The 9269-nt window shown below is 42.6% G+C and overlaps 1 pseudogene across 1 annotated transcript; it reads left to right on the top strand.

Moving 5' to 3' along the window:
• Positions 1-6131: 6131 nt before the first annotated feature.
• LOC309856248 lies at positions 6132-8724 on the top strand (annotated as a pseudogene). Its single transcript, XR_014316627.1, has 3 exons — positions 6132-6217; positions 7071-7138; positions 7823-8724. The product of XR_014316627.1 is annotated as an uncharacterized misc_RNA (transcript).
• The last annotated feature ends 545 nt before the right edge of the window (positions 8725-9269 follow it).

The raw sequence follows: 9269 nt of genomic DNA on the forward strand, positions 1-9269 counted from the left end.
TCCCAGCTGTAAAATAAATAAGTCATGGGCATGTAATGTAAAGCATGATAACTATAGTTAACACTGCTGTATGATTTATAGGAAAGTTGTTAAAAGAGTAGTAGATCCTAAGAGTTCTCATCACAAGGAGAAATTCTTTTCTTTTCTTTTTATTGTACCTTTATGATATGATGAATGTTAAGTAAACTTACTGTGGTAATCACTGCATAATATATGTAAATAAAACCATCATATTTCTTGATAAAACTGGGGGGCAGGGAATGGAAACAACACAAGTGTCCATTTATATATGAATAGATAGACAATGTAGAGTATATATATATATAAAATGGAACATTATTCAGCCTTAAAAATAAATGAATTTCTGACACATGCTACAATACAGATGAACCTTGAAGACATTATGCTAAGTGAAATTAACCAGACAGAAAATGATTTGTGATTTAATTTCTGCAAAATACCTAGAGTAGTCAAACTCTTGGGGACAGAATGTAGAATGGGGTTTGCCAGGGTTTATAGGGAGTAGGGCAAGAGGAGTTAGTTTAATGGGTATAAAATTTCAGTTTGGGAAAATGGAGGAAGCTCTGGAGATGGATGGTGCTGATGGTTGCACAACAATGTGAGTGTACTTAATACCACTGACACGTATACTAAAATATGGTTAAGAGGGAAAATTTTGTTATGATAACTTACCGTTATCTAAAAAAATGTGTGGGGCGCCTGGGTGGCTCACTGGTTTAAGTCTCTGTCTTTGGCTCTGGTCATGATCCCAGGGTCCTGGGATCGAGCCCCACGTTGGGCTCTTTGCTCGGTGGGGACCCTGCTTCCTCCTCTCTCTCTGCCTGCTTCTCTGCCTACTTGTGATCTCTGTCTGTCAAATAAATAAATAAAATCTTAAAAAAAACCTTATAAAAAATTTGCAAGTCAGTCTTCCAAGCCCATCATTGCCTTCAAAGTCTACGAACACCTCAGCCACGAAAACATGACTCACATCAACCTGAGTAGGTGTCTACTTAGAAAGGACATCCTAATCCCACATCCTAGATGACATCACCTCAACCCAGAAGCTTGTTACTAGAAGGTTGTTGCTTCAGATGACTTTGTCTCAGTCCATTATCTCACCATTGGAGATGACTTTGCTTTCTACACAAAGGAAGACTTCACCCCAGACACTGAGACTATCATCTCAACAGCGCCTATATGCTGCCTTTCCAAAGATAATGACAAATTAAACACAATATATTGATTGCTTTTCTTCTTTTGATATTTGGGATTCTATTACATTTCTTGAGGTCATTGTTTCCTTAGCCCATGAACCTAGTGTATGTTTTGCTCTCTGCCAAAAGGTATACTATATACCTCTACACTCCATGTCTAAAGGAAAATCTTGTAGAGATTACTACTATTAATGTCATTCTAAAAATTTATGGAGATTATTGCTTTCCTTAGGAGGCAACTACCTCCTAGACCACTCCTTAATTAACCTGGTTATGGATGGCCTATAAGGACTTCTTATTCTTCTACTTGTTACTTTCATAATAAAATGTCCTTTTTACTCTCATAATAAAATGTCTTCTATGCCTTTAGGGCAACTATGTCCTACTCTATGTAAGTCTTTTCTACTGATTGAGTCACTCAAATATCCTATATTTTTTTCAAAGGTACCACTTAGAGTCAATTTTGAGGCCTTGGGTAGAGGCCGGTTACTTGCCCTTCTTGAGCAGCTGATGAAAGTACATACTCCAGCCACTTCCCATATCATATGCATTCACACTCTGGGACATTATGTACCAGCCCTCTTTGCCCAGGGACCAGGTACCAGACAACTAAGGACAGCCTCTATGCCCTGGAGCCTGAGAAATTATTCAAATTAACCAATCCTCAGAGATTCAGAAAAAATCTAGCTAACCCCACCGCACTAGTAATTCATAACCTGCTCTTAGATATCCAACTTTCTGTTATCCAGGCATAACCTGTGTGGCTCTGCCTGGCAATCTTCTCTCTTTTGGAGCTATAAGTAACAAAAAGTTCTGCCTTATATCTCTTTTTTGTGACAGTGTGTTGTGTTCTGCTGTCAAAAGAACCTTTAGGGGCGCCTGGGTGGCTCAGTGGGCTAAAGCCTCTGCTTTCGGCTCGGGTCATGATCCCAGAGTCCTGGGATCGAGCCCCACATCGGGCTCTCTGCTCCGTGGAGAGCCTGCTTCCTCCTCTCTCTTCCTGCCTGCCTCTCTGCCTGTAATCTCTGTCTGTCAAATAAATAAATAAAACCTTAAAAAAAAAGAACCTTTAGGTTTTATAAAGCCATTTACAAAAAGAAACTCATGTCATATATAAAAATTAACTCAAAATGATCAAAGACCTAAATATTTGAGTCGAAACTTTAAAATTCTTAGAAGAAAACAAAAGGGTAAATCTTCATGTTTTTGGATTTGGTAATGGACTTTTAGATATAAAACCAAAAGGAAGAACAACAAAAAGAAAAGTATATAAATTGGATTTCATAAAAATTAAGAACTTCTGTGAATAAAAAGACGTTATCAAGAAAGTAAAAAGGCAATCTGCAGAATGGAATTAAATATTTGCAAATCATATATCTGGAAAGGGGCTGTATCCAGAATACATGAAAAACTCTTAAAATTCTTAAAAACACAAAAATGACAAACAACTTAATATTAAAAAATGGGCCAAGGTCTTGAATAGATGTTTCTCCAAAGAAGGTATATAAATATCCAATAAATACATAGAAAGATGTTCAATATCATTAGTCATTAGGAAAATGTAAAAATTGAAAAAATGAAATATTAACAATTGTTTTTGAGATTGTGGATCAATTAGAGCCCTCATGCATTGCTGGTAGGAGTGCAAAATGTTGCAGCCACTGTGGAACAGGTTGTCATTTCCTTGAAAAAGTTATACATAGAATTAGCACATGACCCAGCAATTCCAGTCTTCGATATATACTCAAAAGAAATAAAAACACACATCCATACAAAAAAAACTTATACAGAAGTGTATAAGGCAGCATTTACAATGGTTGAAAAGTAGAAACAACCCAAATATCCGTCAACATTTGAATGGATAAATAAAATACAATATAGGCATATAATGAAATATTATTCTGCCATAAAAAGGAAGAAATACTGTACATGAGACAACATGAATGAACCTTGAAAACATTATGCTAAGTGAAAGAAGCCAGACATGGAAGGTCACATATTGCATTATTCTGTTTATACAGAAGGGAAAAATTGGGGAGTGACTACTTAATGGGTAAGGGGTCTCCTTCAGAGTTAATGAAAATATTTTGGAACTAGATAGAAGAGATGGTTTCACAACATTGTGAATGTGCTGTATGTCACTGTATGTGCACTTTAAAATGGCTAATTTTTATGTTATATTACTTTGTTCTAAAAACATAGTCTTATTTGAAAAAAAATTATATAAGTATATTCTCTAAGCTAGTTGGCCTTCACATTTTTTATATCGCATACCCCTCTGAGCATCTAATGATGCTAATGGATCTGATCCTAGGCAAATGCATACAACCAGCAAAAATGTACATATCTTATCTCTCTCCCAACCACACACACATGCACCTCATTTTGAATATAATTGCAGGGGATTCAGAGGTTTCTCTAGTTAAGAATCCTGGAACCCAAGGAGTAAGTGCTCTCCTTTTAACAGAGCTCACCTGCTATTTGTTTCTTCCTTTCTCTATTTCACTCCCAAGTAGCTTCTCCATCTCCTCTTTTTTCTCTACCTATAGCTTCTGCTTCTTCATGATGTCAATCTGCTCATGTGTCAGACTTTCTCAGGTTCTTAGGGTACAGATCTTTTCATAAGTGTACAGACTCCACTATCTTCTAAACACATGCAACCTTGCATATCATTTCAGGTGGTCCACAGACTCCCTCAGTTGAGAACACCTGGTCTGGGTCAATCGGTACTGTTAGACTTTTCACAGACACTGAAACAAACATGACTCAGAGGGCCCAAGGCTGGGGATGGACTGAGCGGCAGCAACCCTGCAGCGTGGCTAGGCTCCTCCTAGGTGCCCTGTAGGTGAAGATACTGAAGCTGAGAAATCCCTCAAGCTGCACCTCCTAGGTCAAGTGGTAGGCAGCAGACAGGTCAGAGAACCTTCCCTGGGCACTGTGAAGAAGGGCAGAGAGCAGCCAAGCATGGAGGCTCTCCCCTTGGCCATTACTTCTCTGGGCTTTATGGAAACCCTCCGCTGCAGGGGTCTGGAAGGGATCTGTTCTGGTTTCCAGTTGTCAGGACAGAATTCCATCTCTGTTGGGGTTGATTTACCTCTGTGGGAATTTGGGGGAGGGAGGGAAGGAGCCATTTATTTACTCTGACCTCCCTCTATAACCCCTCCCTAACAGTCTCCATTTTTCTACCTCTGGGCAATGGCAGAGAAAGTTTACTTTCAAAAGGTTTCTATGTTTCTGAATCCTCCTCCCAAATTCCTGTCTCACTTGTTCTTGCATAAAAATGAGGGAGGTTCAGGACAGTGATGTTCAGAAACCAGATCCTTCTGTACTCCGTTATCTGCCTCCCAAGCCTCCCACTCCCGGGTGTCCAGATAGCACAAAGCCCATCACTTCTCTGATAATGGTGAGGATAGAGTCAGGGGACAGGGCATAAATGTCACCTTGATCATCTCTCCATGTGTGTTCTTGAGTGAGCAAGAGTCAGGTGCCTGAATGCAAAGGATGAGAGGCTCTGGAAGGTGAGAAGCGGACTGGAAATTGCATATTCCTCCCCTCTTGAAAAGACAGGGAAAATCAGACCACATCTGCATCCCTCAGATCCTTTGCTGCCTTTGCCCAACAGCTAAATCTCTGAATGAAAATAACCATGGGCCAAATTTTCAAGACCGATACTGTGTCAGCCATCATATTCCAGAAAGTCTACTTAACACTCAGTGATTGTTTGGGTACAATAAATACATGCATTGTTAGTAGAACATGACAGAACTACTTATTTATGAAAATTTAAAAAAATATTTTGTGTGTTCCTAATTGAATCCATTTTTCTATATAGTAAATATTAATGCAGTGAACTTAATTTTGGAATCTTGTTGGGGGTTTTTCTATCATAAACACATCCTTTGCCCCAAATGAAAATAGCTCTATTTAATTTTTTGCTTATAAGAATAACCCATGCTGAGGGGAGTAAATTAAGTAAAACTGAAAAAAAAAATATTTAGAAACAAATAAAATCTCCATTTCAACTATCTGCTTCCCTGCCTGACAATCCACCGTGTATCTATTATAGAAGGTCTGGAGGAGAAGAGAAATGAGCATCAGTGGTTGAGTGGAGAAGTAGATTGAGGGGGTAGGTGCTTTGAGATCAAAGGAGAGAAAGAAAAAATTCCTGAGAGATGTACCAATTGCTAGTTGCCCTAGGAGATGTAGCCCTTTCCAGATAAGATAGAACAAACACATACCATAGGGAGAAGGGGCCACATTTGACCTTTGGGATTAGCAAAGACAGGGGAAAAAAAAAAAAGGCGGTGAGAGGAGGGGACTTCAGCGCCCCGAGGCGGGAGCCAGCTAATGAGGGGAAGAAGTGGGCTGGCTCCTGACGCACTTTCTGCTGGTGGGAGGGGAACTAGGGACCCGAGCCCACTGGTGACGTTTCTTTCACGTGATCAGAAGCCGACGTGTGCAGAAGTCCCTCTCCTCCAGGTACCAGCTCCCTATTTTTGTGTAGAGCTTGCAGACTGAGGGACAGAGCGGCAACTGCCCTAAAGCCCTGCAGGTAGGTACAAGCTGGAGGAGAAGAGGGAGGGCGCTGGCATAGGGGTGGTAATTGATAGAGGCTACAAGGGATCCGGTATACTTTCCAGATGCCACCCCCTCCCACCCCCTCCCACCCCCATTCATTCTGGCGCAGGAAATTGTATGAGTGTTGGAGGACAGGTCTGGGTACCATCTCTTATTTCCCTGGGTAAGTGTGGGCTTATGGCAGAAAGAAATGGGAGGAGTTATCTCTCAGGAATGGCCACAAACCCACGGGCACCTGCGAACCCCTGGGGTGGGGGATGGGGTGGCAGAGGGCAAAGACCCGAGCGGGGCCAGGATTGTATTCTCTCTACACCTTCCTTCCCCAATGTCCATTTGTTTGGTTCAAGAAACGGCGGGCTTGGCGGGAGGAGATGGAGAGGGACCAGGGGTTGAGAATGGGACCCGTTGGGATCTCCTAAGAGGTAGGCTATCCAGCTATGTCTGGTGGAGAGGGCCGGGAGAGGGGGATGGCCTTAGTGAGGATATGGCCTGATCTCTGCAGGGCAGCGGGAGAGGGCACAGCCTGTGAACCCGTTGTGGGGAGGGCCTGCGCTCTCTGGATCTCTTCACCTTCCGTCCATTTTGGAGCCGGAAATGGTGGGCTGCAAGTGGGGGGGAGAAGGGGAGGAGGTGCTGCAAAGGAAGGGGACAGAGGTTCAGTCTGAAGACCAGCTAGCTCCCTTTTGCGGAGGAGTGTCTTCTAAACTGGGGAGGACTGAGAGGAGATACCATAAGCCAAAATTTTTACTGAATTTGGAAATAATTTGTCTCTTGCATTGTAGGAAAACGTGGTATTTCTGTGTATGTGGAGAGGCAAGGGGTGTCATGAATGCTCTGGACATTTCTGCCCTGCCCCGGTGACTCTATCCTCACCGTTATCAGAGAAGTGATGGGCTTTGTTCTATCTGGACACCCAGGAGTGGGAGGCTTGGGAGGCAGATAACGGAGTACAGAAGGATCTGGTTTCTGAACATCACTGTCCTGAACCTCCCTCATTTTTATGCAAGAACAAGTGAGACAGGAATTTGGGAGGAGGATTCAGAAACATAGAAACCTTTTGAAAGTAAACTTTCTCTGCCATTGCCCAGTGGTAGGAAAAATGGAGACTGTTAGGGAGGGGTTATAGAAGGAGGATCAGAGAAGCAAGGGAAAGGGCAAGGGGTTGGCAGTATTTGGGGAAGTTTTGACAACCATAGTGTGACAAGGATCAGTCTCCCAGTTGCCAGTCATTCACTCCTCAACCCTTCATTCACCCTGCCTCCTGTCTCTCCACAGGTCTTCAGGTCTGTGGTTGTAGGCACCAACCCAGACAAGAGAAGAAAAGACCTGCAGGACCAGTGCAGGTCAGTGGGCAAAAGTAACTATCCCAGGACCCCTGGGAGTAAGGGGGACTTAAGCTTGACCAGAAGCTGAGGAGGCCACTATCTGCCAGCCCTCCTCCAAGCCACCCTACTGCAGTCTCAGAGATTGCAGTCTCAGTCCTCTGTCAGGACTCTAAGGGAAGAAAGATGGTGCTTTATGGCTGGTGAGGACCTAGGGGAGAACAAGGAAGTGAGAGACAAATGAGAGACAAGAAGCATGACATCTGTGCAGCCCCTTGAAGATATTAGAGTAGCCCTGAAATCTGAGAAGTGGCCATTATTCTATTGGGTCTGCAGTTCTAGAAGACTTAAAACTTCAGGCAAGGGAAAAACAAAACCAGCCAGGATTCCTGCAGGTCAGTGTAAGTTGGGATGACCTAGTTAAAATTGTCACTGGCATAGCTAACACCAGAGCAAAGTTCAGGGACAAAACTGCTCTTACACATTTCGTGGCACACCTCAGTTAAATGCAGAAAGAAGCACTTGTGGAAGTTCGTGTAAGGCTGTATCACATAAACATGTGTGAAGTGCTAAGGAAAGAAAAAAAATGTCTGGGTAGGAGGGCATCTGTCATTTGGGATAGGGAGAGCAAAACCCTAAATCATAAAAGGCAATTATTTTCAAGCATTGTTTTCCCCAATCTGAGTCCTCCTTTTTGTCTCCTAGGACAGGCAAAGAAGAAAGAATCACAACATGGAAAAGATCTACGAAGAAAACAAAGGACAGCCAGAAAACGAAGGAACTCTAGAAAATGAGGGAAAGCCAGAAGATGAAGTTGATACAGAAAATGAAGGAAAATCAGATGAAGAAGAAAAGCTGGAAGTGGAGGAGAAGCCAGGGCATGAGGGAAAGCTCCAGAATGAGGGGCAGCCAGATGACGAAGGGCAACCAGAAGATGAGGGAAAGGAAGAAAATCAGGGCAAGTCCAAAGATGAGGGAAAACCACACGGTGAGGGCAAGCCAGAATCCCTGGCAAAGTCTGAGGGTGAGCCTCGGGCTGCAGAAAAGCGCCCAGCTGAAGATTATGTGCCCAGGAAAGCAAAAAGAAAAACAGACAGGGGGACAGATGATTCCCCCAAGGACTATCAGGAGGACTTACAGGAAAGGCACTTGGGCAGTGAGGAGATGATGAGAGAATGTGGAGATATGTCAAGGGCTCAGGAAGAGCTAAGAAAAAAACAGAAAATGGGTGGTTTTCACTGGATGCAAAGAGATGTTCAGGATCCGTTTGCCCCAAGGGGGCAGCGGGGTGTCAGGGGAGTGAGGGGCGGAGGTAGGGGCCAGAAGGACTTAGAAGATGTTCCATATCTTTAATGCCTTTGGCCTTTAATTCTGATCTCTCTTATGGGAATATTGCCGACCTTGCTTTCCCTGGCAGGCAGTTGCCGGGCTATGTGCTTTAACCTTATGCTGATCTGTTGCTTTAGGTGTCACTCTCCGTTACCAGCAGCCTTTTGACCCAACTGCAGCACTCTGTCTTTCAGTAGGGGACTTTCACCCATGTGCATGGAAGAGAGATATTCATGATACATTGCAAAATATTAATAAAAAAAGTTTTCAGAACTACATGTGTGGTATCAGCTCATTTTTGAAAAAAAATGCAGTTACAAAAATACATCCATGAGTAGGGAAAACTATGAAATTGAGTAAATCCAAAGGGAAATAGTGGTTTTCTCTGTGTGGTGGCAATGGAAGAGATTATCTTCTCTTGTCTGTTTTTTTCCTTAAAAAAATAGATGACTTTTGTCATAAAATAAATAATAAATATTTTAAAAATGAGAAAATACATACCATGCAATCAAAATTACTGTTCAGTAACTTTATGAGGGCAGGGAGACACTTAAAATTCCTGTTGTCAGGATGTGAAGTGATGAATAAAACTTATATTACCTCTGGCACTCGAGACTGGAGGAATCAACCTGACAGTGATTACAGATCCATTGCTGAAACAGTCTTACCATCTGTGAAATGGGGATAAAACTTCTCTTCCAGGGCTAATGGAGAAGATCAGATGAGGTAATGAGTTTGAGCAGTACTGTGCTGACTCCTACCCTCTGCTCTGCACTAGCAGAACCAGTACTCTGTCAGATGTTGGGGACAGGGCTGAAGGAAG

The sequence above is a fragment of the Mustela nivalis genome, assembly GCF_964662115.1.
Source record: "Mustela nivalis genome assembly, chromosome: X".
NCBI lineage: Eukaryota > Metazoa > Chordata > Mammalia > Carnivora > Mustelidae > Mustela > Mustela nivalis.